Source organism: Cavia porcellus, unplaced genomic scaffold (genome assembly GCF_034190915.1).
Source record: "Cavia porcellus strain 051 isolate PalLab524CR breed Dunkin Hartley unplaced genomic scaffold, mCavPor4.1 scaffold_34, whole genome shotgun sequence".
Taxonomy (NCBI): Eukaryota; Metazoa; Chordata; class Mammalia; order Rodentia; family Caviidae; genus Cavia; species Cavia porcellus.
Window position 1 is genome coordinate 11,801,293 of NW_026947517.1, and position 19,843 is coordinate 11,821,135.

A 19,843-nucleotide genomic window follows, 5' to 3' on the forward strand; every position below is an offset into this window, starting at 1 on the left:
TTCTTAAGCTATGCATGGCTTGAAAAAGGGCACAGGGAGTTTAGTTTTGTGGAGTAGTAAAGTGCCCTGAGTCTGTGGTATGATATTTTCTCAGAGTTAGGGTGATGAGTGGGTATTTTAGTGGGTAAGATCCCCAGGGAGAAGAAACCACACAGAGCCAACATTAGCAATGATAGTAAGCAAGCATCTTTATTATCCAGCCTGTATATATCAGCCATCCTCAGGCATTATTTCTTGCATACTGTCATAAACCTGAGCACATTCATGGCTGTTTATGTTAACTCATGCTTATATAACTGCGTTCATGGTGTGCACATGCCAGTCATTTGAGTGAGGTCCATACAGGTCCTCATACCCTTTGATATTGAAACAATATGCAGTGGTTTTTCTCATTCCACCAACTAAAAAATCAGGGAAAATGTGCTTATTGTAAGTGACACATAGGGTGGGCTCATGCACACAATGAACACATCAAGTGTAAATGTACAGCATAATACCACTAATCCCACCGCAGTGCAACCTATGGTCATACAAAGCTAGGTGGATCCCAAGGATTCCCACCACTGCATGAGCAGGTCCTGCTTCAAGGAATCAAAGGCACAAAACTCCAGGTCCATTTCTTTTATTTTGTTTTTTTACTTTTTTTTATTTAAAGAAAGAAAACAAAATTAAAAGAAACAAAATACAAAGAGCAAAAAGGTATAGAATATAGAATTCAAAAACATTAACACCATAAAATCACTAGTTGATGCATTACATATTGTTGGCTTAATAATAGTTGTTAAAGTTACAAAAACAAAGCATAAAAAGTTGCTGAACACTGAAACATTGACAGTGCAAACCTTCTGGTTCAGTGATCTAACAGAAATTTAGTAATATGGTCATCTATCTTACATACTATACATACCATTATATACTTTAGAGTACTTTTCTTACTTTCTTTTTTTATAATATCTATTAAACTTTCTTGATTCCGATTACTTTGTCAGTTTTTATTATTTTTTACACTAGAGAGACAATGTGACATTTTCTAATGTGATTCTTTTTTCCCCCCCGGTACCGAGGATCGAACTCACGACTGCCTGCTTGCAAGGCAGGTACTTATGCCGCTGAACTAAATCTCATGCCCCCTAATGTGAGTCTTACTTATTTTACTAATGAGGATATTCTCAAGTTACCTTCATTTACCTATAAAGGCCTCAAGATCATTCTTTTCTATAGCTGAGTAGCATTTCATTGGGTAAAAATATGATTTTTTCATCCACTTGCAGTTGATGGGCAGTTTGGCTGTTTCCAAGATTTAGCTATCACCACTGTGCTGCACACATGGGTGCGCATACATCACTGTGACATGATATTTTCAGTTTTTCTGGGAAAATACCCAGGAGTGGAACAGCTGGAATAAATGAAACTTCCATCCTAGTTTTTTGAGGAAGTTCCACATTGATTTTGATAGTGCTTTCACCAGTCTGCATTCCCACTAAAAGTGGGGAAGTTCCCTTTTCTCTTCATGCTCGCCAACATTTGTTTCGGTTTTATTTTTTTATTGCAGCCATTCTCCCCAGAGTCAGATGAAACCTCAGTGATATCTTAATTTGCATTTATCAAGTGACCAGTTATGGTGAACATTTCTTCATATATTTGTTTGCCATTTGTATATCTTCATCTTAGAACTGTGTGCTCATCTCCGATGCTCATTTTTGGAAAGGGTCTTTGATGTTTTTCAATTCTTTATATGTTCTGCATTTAAGTCCTGTGTCTTATATCTAGATGCTTTCTCAGTTTGTGAGCTTTTCACTTGTCTGATTGCTTTTGAAACATAAAAACTTTTGATAATATGAGATCCCAGTTGTTGATTTTTTGAAATATTTTCCATGCACATTGCATTTGATCCACGAATTCTCTGTCTACTCCTATGTCTCCAAGATTTCTATCTACCTTGTCCTCCAGTAGATTTTTGTTTCTTTTTTAATATTTAGATCCTTGATCCACTTGGACTTAAGTTTAATGTATGGAGATAGTTATGGGTGTAGTTTCAGTCTTTGGCATGTAAACTCAATGTTTCCAACATCATTCATTAAAGAGGCTATCTTTTTCCAGTGAACATGTTTAGCCCCTTTGACAAATATAAGGTGGGTCTATGTCTTTGTAGTAGTGTTTGCATCTTCTAACCTGTTCCATTGATCCTCGGCTCTATTTCTCTGCCAGTACCATGCTGATTTTATTACTGTAAATATTACTGTACTAAATAATACTAAATATTACTGTACTATTTTTGTAATATAGTTTCAAGTCAGGAATTGAGATGCCTTCTGTCTTGCTCTTGTTGCCCAGAGTCGTCTTTCTTATTCTAGATTTCTGTTATCAGATACATTTTTAGAAATATTTTCTCTAGATCTGTAAGGTATATTAATGATATTTTGATGGGATTGCATTGAATCTGTGTAACAGTTTTGGAAGTGTGTCCATTTTCTCAATGTTGGTTCTTCCTAATCAAGAGGAAGAAATATCCTTCCATTTTCCAAAATTCTCTTGAATCTCCATTTTCAGAGTAGTATAATTTTCAACATATAGGTCTTTTACATTCTTAGTTAAGTTGATTCCTAAGTATTTCATTTTTTTACATGCTACTATGAAAGGCTATATTTCCATAATTTTTCTCTCATGAAGTTTTTTGTTTGTGTGTAGGAATGCTATTGATTTTTGAGTGTTGACTTTGTATCCAACTATGCTGCTGAATTTGTTTATTATCTCTAGTAGTCTTTCAATGGAGTTTTTGGTGTCTTCTATGCAGAGTATCATGTTGTCTTCAAATAATAATAATTTAACTTCTTCTTTTCCTACTTTTATTCATTTTATTTCTCACTTGTGTCTGATTGCTCGGGCTAGTATTTCCAGAAGTATATTGAATTGCAGTCATGATAGTGGACATCCTTGTCTTGTTCCTGATTTTAGTGTGAAACTTTTCAGTTTTGTCCATTTAGTATAAAATTGGCTATAGGTTTGTCATACATGGTCTTTATGAAATTGAGGTACATAGCGTCTATTCTAAGTTATTGTAGGGCATTATCATGAACAGGTTTTGTATATATTTATTTTCCATTTGTATATCTTCATCTGAGAACTGTGTGCTCATCTCTGATGCTCATTTTTGGAAAGGGTTTTTGAATTTGGGGGCTTTTCAGTTCTTTATACGTTCTGCATTTAAGTCCTGTGTCTTATATCCAGATTCTTTCTGACACTGTGTTTTTTGTTTTCACTTTGCTTGATATATATTTAAGCACAAAAACCTTTTAATAAAATGAGATCCCAGTTGTTGATTCTTTGAACTATTTCTCATGTGGTTGTTTTTTATTCATGAATTCTCTGCCTACTCCTATGTCTCCAATATTTCTACCTACCTTGTCCTCCAGTAGATTTTTGTTTCTTTTTTAATATTAAGATCCTTGATCCACTTTGACTTTAGTTTAGTGTATGGTCATAGGTATGGTTCTAGTTTCAATCATTGGTAGGTAATGTCAATTTTTCTAACACCATTTGTTAAAGAGGCTATCTTTTTCCAATGAACATGGTTAGCCCCTTTGACAAATGTAAGGTTACTCTGAGTCTTTGTAGTAGTTTTGCATCTTCTAATCTGTTCCATTGATCCTCGGCTCTATTTCTCTACCAGTACCATGCTGATTTTATTACTGTGGCTTTGTAGTATAGTTTCAAGTCAGGAATTGAGATGCCTCCAGTTTTTCAATTGTTGCCTAGAAGTGCTTTTGTTATTCTAAAATTTTCTGTTACCAGATGAATTTCAGAAATATTTTCTCTAGATATGAAGGTATTTTAATGATATTTTTGATTGGGATTGCATTGAATCTATATAACAGTTTTGGGAGTATGGCCATTTTCACAATATTGGCACTTCCTAATTAAGAGCAAGAAATATCCTTCTATTTTCCAATATCCTCTTCAATCTCCATTATCAGAGTAGTATAATTTTCAGCATACAGGACGTTTACATTCTTAGGTTGATTTCTAATTATTTCATTTTTTTAGATGCTATTGTGAAAGGCTACATTTCTGTAATTTCTCTCTCATCGAGTTTTTTATGTACAGGGATGTTATTGATTTGTGAATGCTGACTCTGTATCCAGCTATTCTGCTAAATTTATTTAATTTGTTTGTTACCTCTAGTAGTCTTTCAATTGAGTTTTTGGGGTCTTCTACATAGAGTATCATGTCATCTGCAAATAATGATAATTTAACTTCTTGTTTCCCTATTTTTATTCCTTTTATTTCTCCCTCTTGTCTGATTGCTCTGGCTAATATTTCCAGAATTATATTGACTAGGAGTGGTGATAGTGGCATCATTGTCTTTTTCCTGATTTTAGTGTGAAACCTTTCACTTTTTTGTCAATTTAGTATAACATTGGCTGTAGGTTTGCAATAAATGGTCTTTACGACATTGTGGATCATAGCGTCTATTCTGAGTACTGTAGGGTTTTTATCATGAACAGGTGTTGTATGTTATCAGAAGCTATTTCTGCATGCATTATGATGATTACAATTTTTAGTTTTGGCTCTGTTGATGTGGTGTATTACATTCATTGACTTGTGTATGTGGAACCATCCCTGAATTCCTGGAATAAATCCTTCTTGGTTATGTTGTATAATCTTCTTGATGATTTGCTACATTCTATTTGCCTATATTTTATTGAGAATCTTTGCATCAATGTTTATTAGTGGGATTAGTCTATAGTTCTGCTATTGAGTTGGATCATTCTCTGGTTTTGATATCAGAGTGACACTTGCTTCCAACAATGAGTTAGGGAGGACTGCTTCTTTTTCAATTTCATTGAAGAGTTTAAGGAGTATTGGAGTCAGATCTTCTCTCAATTTCTTATGGAATTCATTCCTAAATCCAGCAGGATCTGGGCTTTGCTTTGTTGGTAAGTTTTTAATCATGCTTTTGATTAAACTAGCTGATATTGGGTTATTCAAAATTGGTATATATTCTTGATTGAGCATTGATAGATCACATGTTTCTAAAAATCTATTTCTTCTGTTTTCAACCCTATGTGAGTAGAGATGTTCAAAGTTGGTGTTCATGATGTTTTAAATTTCCAGGGAACGTATACTAATTTCTCTTTTTAGTCCTTATTGTGTGTGTTTTCTCTTGATAAGCTTGGCTAGAGTTTTATCAATTTTATTTTCTCAAAAAAACCAATTCATTGATTCATTTATTCTTTATACTGTTCTTTTGGTTTCAATTTCATTCATTTCTTCTCTAATCTTTAGAAATTCCACTCTTCTATGAAACTTGGGTTTGATTTTCTCTTCCTTTTCTAGAAGCTTGAGATGTAGCATTAGGTTATTTATTTGTGTTCATTCCATTTTCTTGATGTGACTATGGATTAGTATATATTTCCTGCTTATGACTGCTTTGTGCCCCATAGGTTGTGGTATGTTATTCTGCATTTTTATTGTATTATAAGCATTGTTTTATTTCTTCTTTAATTTCATCTGTAACACACTGGTTGTTGAGAAGGTTGTTATTTAATTTCCATGTATTTATCCAGGTTTTGCAGACTTTTTGCCACTGATTTCTAATTTTAGCGCACTATGGTCCCATAATACACATGGAATAATTTCTCTACATTTGCATTTACTTAAAAGTATTTTATAGGATAATATATTGTCTATTTTGGAGAATATCCCATGTAGAGCTGAGAAGAATGTATGTTTTGATGTGGTTGACTTCAATACTATGTAAAAATCCACTAAGTCCATTCACTCACAGGTATGATTCAGTTCTGTTATTTCTTTGCTGACCTTTTGTCTAGTTCATCTATCTCTTTGTGACAGTGGGGTGTTAAGGTCTCCTATTGCAACTGTGTTCTTGTTTGTTTAGTTTTTCTTGTCCATTAGGATTTGTCTTACATAGTTGGGTGCTCCTATATTTGGTGCATTTATACTTATAATTGTTAGTTTTTCCTGCTTTATTTTTCCATATACACGTTTGCAATGGCTTTCATTAACTCTTTTAATCATTTTAAGTATGAACTTCACTTTGTCTGCAAACATAATAGCTACCCCTGCTCTTTTCTGGTTTCCTGTTGCATGGAAACTATTTTCCATGCTTTAATTTTTAATCTGAGTTTCTTGTTGAGTGAGATGTGTTTCTTTTATGCAGCATACTGTGGGATTCTATTTCTTGATCCATTCTGTCAATCTGCTTCTTTTGATGGGTGAGTTGAGCCCATTTACATTTATGGATATCACTGAGATGTACTGACTTGACTTTGCGATATTGTGTTCTGGTTTTTGGCTTCCTGCTTTCCTACATTGTTTAGTTTTCTGTCCAGCCTGGTGGATTCTTTCTGTTGTTCTGGAGATTGTGGTCACTTTTATTTATATCTAGCATGTCTTTCAGTATTCTTTCTAAGATTGGTTTGGTGGACATGAATTTCTTCAGTTGTTCTTTATCATGAAACTATCTTGTTTCTCCATTAAATTTAAATAAAAGTTTTGCTGGATACGTCAGTCTGGGCTAAAAGTTGTTTTCTTGTAGGACATGAAATACTTCACACCAAGCTGATCCTTAACCTGAAGATTTGTGCTGAATATTCTGCTGCGATTCTAATAGGCTTTCCTTGATAGGTGAGTTGTGTCTTTTTCCCCAACAGCTTTCAGTATTCTGTTTCTATGCTCTATGTCTCAGATCTTAATTATTATATATTTGGGTGTAGATTTATGTTGGTTGTGACTGTTTGACAGTCTGTATGCATCACATTCTTGTATATCAGACTTTTACTGCCTTTGGGAAATTTACTACTATTACTTCTCTGCATAGTTTAGTTATGTCAGCATCAACTCCTGTACCTTCACTGATGTCTATTACTGTTATGTTTCTCTTCACATCATCTTGAAGCTACTGAATTGTTATTTCATGTTGCTCTGTTTTTAGAAGTTCTACCCTATCATGATCACTATGTATGACACTGTCCTCAAGCTATCTTCAGCTTCTTTTAAATAGCTTTACCAGCTTTCAATAGTTTTTGTCTTGGATATCTCCTTACATTATTTTTCATGGATTCTGCTTACTTTCTACACTATTGATTCAAAGTTTCAATCAATTTCCCATGCTCTTCTGTTTTTTTTTAAATCTATTTCTTCTCTAGCTATGTTGTGCAACTAGTTTAATAAGGTTAGGATTTCTGTCTTTACATGGGACATTCTTTCTCATTTGATTTCTGCTACAGCCTCATGGATTTCTCTCTTTACTTCAGTTGCTATCTTTCCAGGATTTCTGGTATATGACTTTTAAGATGCTCTATTTCAGTGTTACCTGTACTTGTTCCAGATTGGCTAGAGTTTGAGATTGCATTTTGCCAATTCACCTTGTCATTTTCATCCTTTGGGTACATATTTGGTCTTCCAATCCCAACACAGTGTGAATTTTAGGGTCCTACTGTGTGGTTGATGGTTGTGCAATTGCTGGGTATCAAAATGAAGAAGAGAGCCAGTCACCTGAATTCCTCATGCAGGGCCTGTTTTGTGAGTCCTATATTCGTCCTGGACTAACTAGCCTAAAAGAATAGACCTAGGAAAACACTTAGTTCCTGCTATTGCTAAGTCTTCAGGTTGTTGCAGGTCACCAGATCTCCCTGTCTATAGTGTTTGTGTCAGCTGAGGCCCTATTGTGTCACTGGGTGTTTTCTAAGCTCTTTCAATTTTCTCCAAGCTAGGGAGGCCTTGTTGGTGCACTCCTCAACTTGTCTGATGTTCTCTGTGTGGAGTGTTACTCACTGTCTTGCCAGGTTTTCCAAGGGCTTGTAGTTGGAGGGAGCTTCGTTTCTGCTCCAATTTACCCACTGCAGACCTCTATTTTAGGGGTACGCTCACCACACTGACTGGAGCCTGTTGACAGCTTCTGTTTCTCTCATCAAGCCAGCATGGTAATCCACTATAGCCCAAGTTTTTAAGAGAAAGGGTCAGAGCCAAAGGTCAACTGTAATACTAGGTCCAGGAGGTGGGGGAGTTTCTGACTTTGTTGGCCTGAGTGGCAGTCCCACATGTCCTTGGTTGCTGGTTTGTGGGGCAGACTCGTGGTGGCACTCCTGGAGTCTCAGGTGAACATCCATTTATTTTAAGGCCTCTTGTTCCTATCTTTATTGGTCAGAGATATAAATGTCATATTCTAATGAAAGACAGCACAAGTAACTTGTTGGGTTGTGGTTTCCAAATCAAGGCTCATGTGGTTTAGCAAAACCACCTTTCACATTTGAGATATTTCATCCATGAGCAACACCATGCCTAGCAATTAAAGTTAATGTCATGGGCCCTGCATTAACAAGGATTTAGGTCCATGGTTTTTGTCTTTGGTAGCAACACAGCCACTAGCGCAAACCACTAGGCCATCTGTACAATATGATGGCACCTATAGAACAGATTCACAATATTGCTGTGTGTCCATAATAATGGGTTTAATGGTGTCCTGGATACATGGGAATACCCAGGTGGTGTCCTGGTCAGTGTAGGATAGTTATGGTCAGCCCTAGCTGACACAGACTTAAGAGGCTTCCACGGTACGCCAATCAGTGGGCACCACCCTAATGAGCTTGTTGCCACCCCAAATGTCTGCATCATTTTTCAGTGATACACAGTTACACAGGTGAAGTCATATCCACACCACAATGGGGTGCTCCAATGCTGCATTTACCTGTTGAATAAAAGTGGGGCTGCATCCAGTTATGCTCCTTAGTTCCCTGTTATCCAACCCCAGACACTATAGATAACAGGCGCCAATCTCCTTGGTGCGGTCATGCTCTCCATATCAGCACTTGCTGGTCTGGCATCTCTGATCCCAGCTGCTGCTGTCAACAAGTAATCAAAGTATGCTTATCTGCTCACAGGTTGTCCTTTTCACATTCTGTAGAACTTGTCACATAGAGGCAGTCCTGGCTGGGATAAATTTGGCACATCTTCTGTGGGCTTATCTTTGTGTTATCAGCCCCATTTTCCCATAGCTATACCACCCATGTTGGGACAGTTTCACTCACATTTTAACTCAACTGTCTTGCCAGCTCCCATATTCCAGGACTATACAGATTGTATACGTATATCAGCTCCCATATTCCAGGACTATACAGATTGTATACGTATATCATAGGTAGAGAGGAGTAGTCATTCAAGTCCCCCTCCTTGGGCTAGGGGCTCCTCCACCTCCATCTTCTGTCAAGTAGCAGGTCTGAGGGAACTCACAGAGACTGTCCTGATCATGGGGCCTTAACCTCAGAAGTAGGTGGAGCTCCCTGGGTCATGCAGTGTGACTTCAGCAGAAGCCTGCAGTGATTGGAAGGCCTCTGTGGGATCCACATGTCTATCACTTCTGAAGGCCTTCAACCTGCCCTTGGGAGTCATATGGACCCTTCCCAGTCTGTACATGTCTCTTAACATTATCAGTAATCAGATAAGTGAATATTTATCTCACAAGGAAAAACCCTGCTCATGTATTGAAGAGCACTAAGAGCCAACTTTGTTTTTTAGGTCAAAGTATACTGGTACTGGTGAGGAAGGAAACTCCTTTTCCATTGCTAGTGGTATATTCATTTTAGAAATCATTTTGGTAGTTAATTTAAGAGTAACACATCTGACTACCTTAACATTCTGTGCATCCAGTCCTCTCTATGTCATGAAGAGAATTTCACAAGATATTCACACCAGGTTTTTTTTTCAATAACTGAAAACTACAATGTGAATATCCAATAACATCTAAATGAATAAAGAAACCAGAGCAAGCCATGAATTGAAATTCTAATAAAAAATATAAAAACATTGTACAGGAATCTCAGAATGATTGAATGGTGAAAGAAGGCAGAAAGGACAAGTTTTGTCTAGTCATTACATACATTTGCAAAATATTAAAAGACACAAGACAGGTCAGTCTGTGCCTATCTGATACATGAGATAATATTCTGTTCTATCAAGAGTTGCTGTGGATCAGGAATCCAGGAGGCTTTTCTGAGGCTGCTACCATAGTAGTTTGGTGCACAGAGCTACATACTCAGTGAACATGCCACTAGGGAAGAATTTGCTCTCAGGCTTTGTCCTCTGTCCACAGGAAGGATGCAGGACAAAAGCCTAATGTCTCCTCTGTCTGTTTTCCCTTTTCTCACTCAAGGTTCATCTGCCTCTCCTCAGGGAAGCTACAGAGATAGCAGTGACTTCTTTGAAGGCAGAGATCCAGAGAGGGACCAAAAAAAGAAAACAAAACAAAACAAAAACCCAAAATACTGGGGAGAACAAAGGAAAATATCAGGAGATTTGTCACAGTTATTTTGTGCGAACCTTAGTAGTACCATCAAATAACTTCTGCCATATTCAGTTATTTAAGAGTGAGTCAGGAAATGGGGAGAGAGCTCATGATACAATACTTGCTTACCATGCATGAGGCCCTGGGCTCAATTTCAGCACTAATAATGCAAAATTAAAATAATAATATTAAAAATAAGCCACAAAGTTAGGACCATGATATAGGGAACAGTCTACTCAGGATATGGCCATCACAAGATGAACTTTCAGCTACTGAGTAGGAGCACAGGCCACAGGCTTGGTGGCTCACACAGGTGTGAATATAGGAGCTATGGATTTAGATATGGGGATGTAGCTACACCCAAAGTGCTTGCTCAGCCTGTGTGAGGTCCTGATTAGAGGCCACAGCACCAATACATAGAAGAAATTGAGATGCTTAGGGAAAATAAGGTTGGCTGAATCAATGCATTTCCACACCCTCATGAAGCCACCAGGGAAACATGTCCAGGAGGTGAGTCTCATTTCTATCACCACACAGCAGGAGCCAGCATTGTGTGCACTGTGTTCCACCTCCATCCTACCCTTTCCTGGATTTCACTTCTAATTCTGTGCTCTAGGTATATTTGACACCAGCCCACAGATTTTACAAATGTCATCTCACACCACTGATAATGTTCCCAGGTGGCAGATGCCAGGATGAGCTCCATAGAGCACACTAACACATTGGGAAGGTCCTAATAGACATGGTGTCTTGTCTAGGTTGACATAGGAAACCAGAAAAACAAGTTCTATCCAAATCCCTGACTTTTGCCTCAGAGGTGAGACACATCCTGCACTGCTGTTTTTTCTTAGCCTTGGGAAATCTTTCCTCCAGCCAAGGATCCATCACTTGAGTGAAAAAGCTGTTGTTTATTGTGAAGGACAATGGAGAGTCATTCCATGGGATTCCCTATTATCTAGAGCAGGAATTTCTGTGAGATATCATGGTCCACATAGAAATCATGCAGCAAGCTCGTGGGTGCATATAATTATCAATTTACTAGGCTCTGACAGATGTAATGACCAGATTAAACATAAACGCTGTTGTCTTGTGCTTTAATGTTGTGCAGGCCACACAGTCACCCTGGAGAGAACACCATGTAATACCCACATTAATGTGAATGTGCCTAACTTCCTGGCCTCTGTACATGTGTACACATAATAGGGTAAGGGGATTTCCTCTAAGGCACGCAGAATGCGGTAATGCATCATTATATAAACTGAAGATGGAAGAAAGGCAGGCAGAGCCCACACTCTGTATCCACTCACTTTGCAGGTATATATAGTACAAAACCCCTACAGAGTGACCATGAGTAGAGTAACACTGCAGACACCACTCTTGCTCAGAGACAACAGGCCACATGGGTTGGAAAGGGAGGTTTATGTTAGGCTTACCTGAAGAAGGGAGGACAGGTGATCACAGCACTATTAGGGAATTCTGTCAGCATATGAGGACCACCTGGGCCAGCACTACCCCACTCAAGGCAAAGAAAAGGCTGGGGCAGGGCTCTGCAACTGCAGCAGGAGGTTGATGTCTAAATCTATAAGATGCCCAGTTGAGTTGGACCAATCTGAGCTCACTGAAAATGAGAACTGCAGTCAGAAGGGTTTGGCATGGGTCTGTGGGCCTCTGGGGAGTTCATGGGACACTTTAGACAGACAAAGACTCCAAGACTTGGGGCCTCCTGCAACACTGAGACATGCAGAAGTGAGTGGGTCAAAGAAGAATGGGAAGCTTTCCTGGGGTGGATTTGTGCAGAGAACTGTCTGTGACAGGCACTGGGAAATTTAGGGCCTGCAAGGAACAAGGATAGTTGGTGATTTTTCTCCTTCTGCTGTCACAGGGTAGTAGCTAAGTGAGCTCAAGCCCCACATGCAGAGTTTATGCTAGATCCATCTCCAGTGACCTCACCAGCTTTGGGATCAAAGTGAAAACTAAGGCCAGGCAGCCTGTGTTGAGGAACTCTAGAGCTGAGGCTTTTACTGGCTCCACAGCAAGCATCTTGAGCTCCACTTAGGGCCACTCCTGCAAAGCACCTGCCTTTCCTTACCCCTCTCCTTGTACACCTTGTATTATTTTCAGTTTACATTTCTACTAAGTCTTTAATTTTTCTAGACATTAAATTCTAGTACAATTTACCTTAAAAGTTAAGATACCATTAGTTTTACTATGTTCAATTCAGTAGCATATAAGTACATCATCTATTTGTACAATTTCCACATCTGTTGATTTCCAGCTCTCTGCTCAGTATTGGAATTACCCATACCCATGTCCTCTCCTGCTATATCCCACCCACCTCTGACCTTTTTCTCACTGTGATTTAGTACACTGGGTCTTTAATAATCATTTATCAGACTCTGTTCAGTCAAATTTTACTGAAAGACAGTGGCTGATGTTGCTCTTTGATAGAAGATAAAATCCCAGGTAGACAATTCTTTCAGGAAAATGTAGAGAGCATTTTGTGTCTACTCATCTTTTCATGTTAGAAAAGTGTTCCCATGACTTCAATGATAGAAGGGAGCTAGAGAGGTCTGATTCATTGCATTTAAAAACAGGAAAAAAAGAGTAATATAGAAACTACAACAAGAAACCTTTCCTAACAAGCCATAGTCAGACAGATAGTTTATGATACAGGTGTAAAAGAGGTGTCATGAGTTCATTCTGTGAGAGATGAAAAATTCTTATAAATCAAAATAGAATCACCACAGGTGACCAACAAGGGCAGAAAACACTGAGCCTCCAAAGCTGATTCATGCAGGTACACATCCCTGATAGTTGCTATGTCTCCATCGGATGGCAGGTTTAAAGGTAGGTGCTGAAAAGCACTGGGGAGAACAAGGGGGACAGAGCAGAGCCTCTTCTGGCAGCTCCCATCAGAGCACTACACAAGTGTCCCTGGACCTGGGAGGGTTAAAAATAGAGGTTTATGACTTACAGAGAGCTGCACAACTTTGCAAGATTTCTTTTCAGGAGTTTGACTCACAGCTGTTTGAAGCAGGAAGGAACTGGGACCATCCCTATCTTCCACATAAAGGATGTGGGGCATCAGTGTGGACCACAGGAAGCAGGGAAAGCTGGGGGGATACTGAGGTTGTTCTCTCTGGGTCCACAGGAAAAGAAGCCATGGAATCTAATCATGAAATAATACATGAATGCGAGAACAAGGATCTCAGTTTTCAAAGTGAAATGTCTCAGACATTATGGGGTTCTGTCCTATATCTTGGATCTCCCAAACTAGTTTATGGTGAAGGTTAAATAAAAAGTGAGAAAGTATATGATTTGTAGGGCTCCACTGTGAGGGTAAAGATAAAGGATTCTCTGTGTCAGTCCACTTATATTAGGACCAAGGACAAAGGGCAGAGAAACTGAGGAAAGTACAAGCAATAAGCAGGACCTTGGGAGTCACTTCAAGGATGTCTCCAAGTAATGAATCAAGTCAATTCAGTAGCACTGTCTTATCATGAAGATATGGTAGAAGTGATCTGTAGGAGTAATCTTTGCATCTGCAGTCTCTACCTAGTTAATTGGGGTTGGAGCCAGACTGTCCACAGTTGTAGCCTTATCTTGCCTTTTGAGGTATCTCTGGCCTCACAAGCCACTACAGGCCTCAGCCAGGACCTGTGATTCATAGAGGTTCACTTATTATGAATCAGCTCCCATCTCCAGGCAAGGGGCCTGGGCCTACGACAGATTCACAGCTAAACATAGAAAGCCAATTAGTAAAATTTAAATCCTGCTCAGAGTCACTTTTCCTCCTAGTAGATTCCAATATGACATCAAGGTGCATCCACACATAGGCATGTAAGAATCTATGTCCAAGAATGGTGTCTCAGCACTATAGTTCCTTGTGGTGACCCTGGCTCAAAATAAAAAAGAATTTTAAAAACAGAAGTTAGTCTAGTTCAGTGCAAGGTCCTTGTCACAATTTATGGTCTGTGGCCCCCAGGCCTCATGCGTTTATATTATGCCTTTGTGACTGGTTCACTGTTTATCCCTTGGACTGGGGGTGTGAGTGCTACACTGACATAGGGGTGGAGCCAGGATGTGATGTAATGGCAGAAAGAAGGCCTGTCTTGCTCTTTGGCCTGTTTCCTCCTTGCTGTTTGCAGCAGCCATAAACTGTGGCCCCACCATGCCAGCCTGCCTTGGAGCCAACTGAGTATGGACTGATACCTCCAAAAACTGGAAGAAATAAACCTTTTGTTTGCCAACTTTTGGCATCAGGTATGTTGTCTCTGCAACCAGGAAAAAGTAACTAAGCCAGCCCTACATTCAATTCTCAGAACTGAGTTAAAGAAAAAAACAAAGCAAAAAAATAAAAACTGGGAGCAAGGTGAGGTGCTACAGGGTACCACTGCTTGGTCGTTCTGAAGAGCAGTGTGCCCCACGTACCTTCACACCTTTCTTGGGCACTCTGATTTTTAATATGATCAATTCCATGAAGGATGGGGAAAGGAAGATGTTCACCTAAGAATACAAAATCTTGGGCATGGTGGAGAACAAATTTTCAACTCTCTACTAAACTGCATGGTGACCACAGTTGACAAGAAAGATAACTTTCAAAACTGCTAAACAGTGAGACTTGCAGTCCCAGTCACTGTGAAAGAATTTGTAGGTTGGGAAGGTGGTAGACACATTAACTAGATTGATTCTTACTATAAAGGAGCCATAGATCAAAGGCACATATTATCACATATACATATATAATGATTGCTAATTTCTAAGTAAGGGTAGCCTGTAGATTCCCAGCAATCTGGGAGGCTAAGGAAGGAAGACCACAAATTTAAATCTAAACTGGGGAATTGAGTGAATTATTTAGACCCTGTCTCAAAACTTAAAAAAAAAAAATTAAATTGCACAGCCATATAGCTTAGGCAGAAATCCCCAGGATAATGGAACATAGTATAAAAACTGCATAGCATGAAAACTGCATAGTATGAAACTACTATCTGTTTCATATTATATAGTTATATAAAGTATATTATAGTTTCATAGTATCTAAACTGCATGGTATGAAAACTTTAATCTATTTATAAAAGTGTTTTCATATTCTCTTTACTAGTATCTACTTATGCTACATTAAAATAAGAAAAGACGAAAAAGGGGTTGCTTTGTTCTGAGACAAGGTCCTTCTATGTACTGCAGCTTGACCTTGAACTCATCAAGTATTTCAGGCTAGCCTGGCATTCCCTGTGATGCCCCTGTCTAACTCTCCAGAGTGCTACAATTACAGGCATGAACCACCATGCCCAGCAAGAAAATGTTTTTTTTTAAATTTTTTTATTTTAAAGAGAATAAAACCAAATGAAACAAAACAGAATAGTCAATCAAAACAAAAACATGAACATTTTACATGACTTAAAAACAAAATCCTACAGTAGGTTGTGTGGCCTTCCTCTCAGCCTGCACAGAAAATGACTCAACATCTTGCTGAACTCCAAATTTTCCAAGATAATTGGACAAATACCTAGATTTTGAAAGATGTAAACATGGCTTATTTAGGCACCAGTTCATGTCAAGTGTCAGGGAAAGAACAGAGAACTCTGAATTAGTATTTTCAAATTCTGGAATTTATCCCAAGAAAAATGATATATGCTCAATGCCATTTTTCTAAGAGGAACAAGACTTTTGTACATGGTCAGTAACAGGATAACTAAATAAACCTCTACCTATGCGTATAATATAAATATTCAAAACTATGCAAATATATAAATCATATGAGCAGAACTGTGTAGTAGTGGTTAAAGACAGCCAAATATGGGCAAGATGGATATTCTGTAGCAGGGTTCAACAATGTGTGTGAATTATTTTTATTTGTGGATTTAAATTTTTAAAACCTAGTGATCACACTTTCCCTTGTTGTCAAAGCCCCTTGCTGCTTTCAGTCTCCTTATGTTTACAAAACAGAAACATCCAAGTGGCACCAATATTAAAAGAAGCAGAAACCCCTTATCAATGGAAGGGACTTGAGCTAAAGCATGTGCAATTAGAATAAAAACTGCTATCTTACTGTAATATCTCTGTCCTCTCTCAGTCCCTGCAGGGAGGAGCTCGGAATGGAATGAAATAGTCGTTTTGGGGGTAAATGTCCCCGGCTCAGCACAGCCAGGCTCAGTGACAGCAGAGGCCATGTGAGACCTGAGCCGCCTCCCGCAGGTCCCACACCAGGGCCGGGCTCCCAGCAGCGCCTGGCGGGGGCCGGGGACTCCGGGCTGCGCGCCAGTCCTGGCTGTGTGGACCCCTGAAGGAGAGGAGGGAGGAAGGGAGAGAGGGGCCTTGCGGGCTGAGGCCGGGTCGCCCCCAGAGCCGCGCCGGCTGCCCTGGGCCCGCGACCCCGCCTTCAGGACTCCCCGCCGAGGAACCTGGTCCCACTAACCTGGGGGCCACCGGGCTGCGCCTCCGCTCACAGCCGGCTCCCGCCTGCCTACCTGGCCTAGACCCAGTCCCTGCGCCGCCACAGCCTAGGCCGCTGAAGAAAGTGCTCTCAGGTTTCCAGAAGGCTTCTCTAGCGGCAAAATGGCGACTCCGTGCACAAGACAGGCATCCACTGCAAGGGCGAGGCCGGGGGCGAAGCTGGACTGAGTGGTATGTGCAGGCGCAAGGCGAGGGACAGTCCGTGGGCGCAGCATGCGCAGGTTGGGCCAGGTGGAGTGTAATCTTCTCTTGAGGCCAGTGGTGGGGCTCAGCGGCTTGGGAGGCGGGGAAAGGGGCGTGGCCAGAAAGTTGGGACCCAATAGGTATGTAGTCCTGTGGGGGAGAATGAGGAAGGGGGCGTGGCATTGGGGGTTGAGTCAGGTTGAAGTGAGGTGTGGTTGCAGGGCACTGATGAGGCTTGTGGGAGACTCTGAGCCCCAGGCCTGCTATGACAGGAAGCAGAGGAGTGGACTGAGTATGAGGCTTGGAATTTATGGATGTCTGGACTCAAATCTTCCCAGGCCTGACACCTTAGGCACACTGCTTCTCTTCTGGGAGCCTCAGTTTCCACTATTGTTATTCTCCTATTATTTCGCTTTGAAATATTCTGGTGTTTTTCCATTTAAAAAAAAAAAAACCGTTATGAAAGGCAATACTCATCTCTTGGCACTGCTGTGAAGATCCAAAGAAGATATCTTCCCATGGTTCCTAGCATGTAGTAAGTGCTCAGATACAATTGTTATTTCTGTTATTGTCCTTTTATTACAGAGAAATGAGTGCTTTAGGTATCCATCGTCTGATTTCTTTATATCTTAAAAGTATCTTTATATGGGAGCTGGGGAATTAGCTAAGAGGCATAAGCACCTGCCTTGGAAGTGGGCGGTCATGAGTTCGATTCCCAGGACTGATAAAAAAAAGTATCTTTACATGTTAATATAACATATTAATAAGCATATATAGCACCTACAGGTGTCAGGCCAGGGCCCCTTTGAGACGCTTTACATATGTTAATTCTTACAACAGTGTGAGTTAGGAATTATCTTCATTTTCATAGCTGTGTGAGCCTAGACACCAACATTAAATACCTTTTCCAATAACAAAGCAGTGGACAGAATTTTAACCCAATGGGCCCAACACTAACAGCTCTATTAACTAACCCATAATTAGCACAGCACCGCTGCAGTTCTGCTTTGGATTTGTCACATTAGTGAGGCATGAAATTGTTCATGGGAGGTTGCACAGGTAGCTAGAGGCATTTTGTGTCAGGGTGCAATAGAGGATCAGATTTAATTTGTGTGTGTGTGTGACAGATAAGGATTTACAAAGGAGGCTTAGGAAGGCCATCTGCAGAGTCAGGTGGAGAAGAATGCAAAAGTGCCAGGTGATCATTGGAGATGCAAAAGATCAACACCTAAGTCTAAGACCTGGAGCTCACAGCAGAGTCCTGGGAGAGTCTCTCGCAGGAAGCAGAAGAATCTGTGCTAGGATCCTGGAAATGACACCTAAGTTGATGGCAAGGACTCAAACTCTTCTGAAGAGGCAGAAGCCAGACTTTCTCCTTTCCCTTTTTACTGCCACCAGGATGCAGGCCTATTGGTTGCCCACCACACATAGGGAAGGTCTTCCATCTTCAGTGAGTCAGTAATCTACACACAAACACAAAACTGTGATAAAACAATCACCTAGGTGTTCTTTGCTTGTTGGCTGTTAGTTTTTTGAAACAGGATTTTCTTTGGAGTTCAGGCTGGCCAACTGTGTTGCTCAAGCTAGTCTCAAACTCAGATTTTTCTGCCTCAGCCTCCCAAGTGCTCAGTTTACAGGTATGAACCACCACACCCAGTTCCTCCTTCATTTGAATGCACTTATTCCATCATTCTTGCCATTTTCTTCTGAATCAATCCTGGAAGTCCTCTTATAAGGATCTTTAGTTTTGCTGTTGTGGCTGCCTCAATATTTGAAGCAGTTCAAACTACCTTTCATGATCATTTTGATTTTGGAGAAGAGTCAGAAGTCACAGGGTCTAGATCTGTTGAATCAGGTGGATAAGGGCACACCATAGTGTATATATGAGCCATTCTTCCCATTGGATGGCACTCAGCAGCAGCACTCACTATATTTTTATCTCAATTTGTAAAGACACTTCCAAAAGAGGACTTCCAAACTGCTCCAAAAATTGCAAGAAAAAATGGAGAAGTGTGTTTGAAGCAAGGAGGTGTATTTTATTTAATTTATTTTCAGAATGTGTTTTTAAGGAGGATTAATGAGTATGTATCTCTTATTGTAGTAAATTTAAAGAATACGAATTTTAGCTGTATATTTTCATCAGCACTTGTACTTCTACCTTGAGATTATTAATTAAAATTCTGCATATTCAGTGTCATTTATTCAAAATGATTGGGCCAAGAAGTGTTTTGAATTTCTGATTTTTTTTTATTTTTTGGAGAACTTGCATAGACATAATAAATTATCTTTAGGATGGGACCCAACTCTAAACATGAAATTTATTTATCATTCATATATACTTCATACTCCGAGCCTGAAGATAATTTTATACAAATTTGTATTAATTTTGTGGTTAACATGTGTATTGTGTTGTTTTTCTGGTGTGGGAAACTGAAAATGTAGATAAGGACTAAAATAAAATAGATATTTGAACATTTTCTAATGAAATGGGGAATTATGGATGGAGGAGGGAGAAATGAAGAAGGGAAATGAAAAAAATGATGAGAAAATAAGGAAACAAGCCTTCTATAAATAAGGAGGGGAAGGGAGTTGAAGGAAAGGTAGGGGAATGGAGAAAAAAGATTCATATCATGTATGGTACAAATTTCCCATGATTAACATGATCATTATTTACATCTTAAATGTACCAATAATCTTAATTAAATAACATTTTGTGTTTGAAATAAAATTTCTTTTTGTGGAATTTCTCAATTTGGCACTACATCAGTACTCAAAAGTTTTGGATTTTGAAGCATTTCAGACTTCAGATTTCAGATTAGGAATTTTCAGCCTATACTTGGATAGTGATTTCATAAGTATCCCCCTACCTCAGTAGACCATAAGCTTCATGCTGAGAGTATGGGA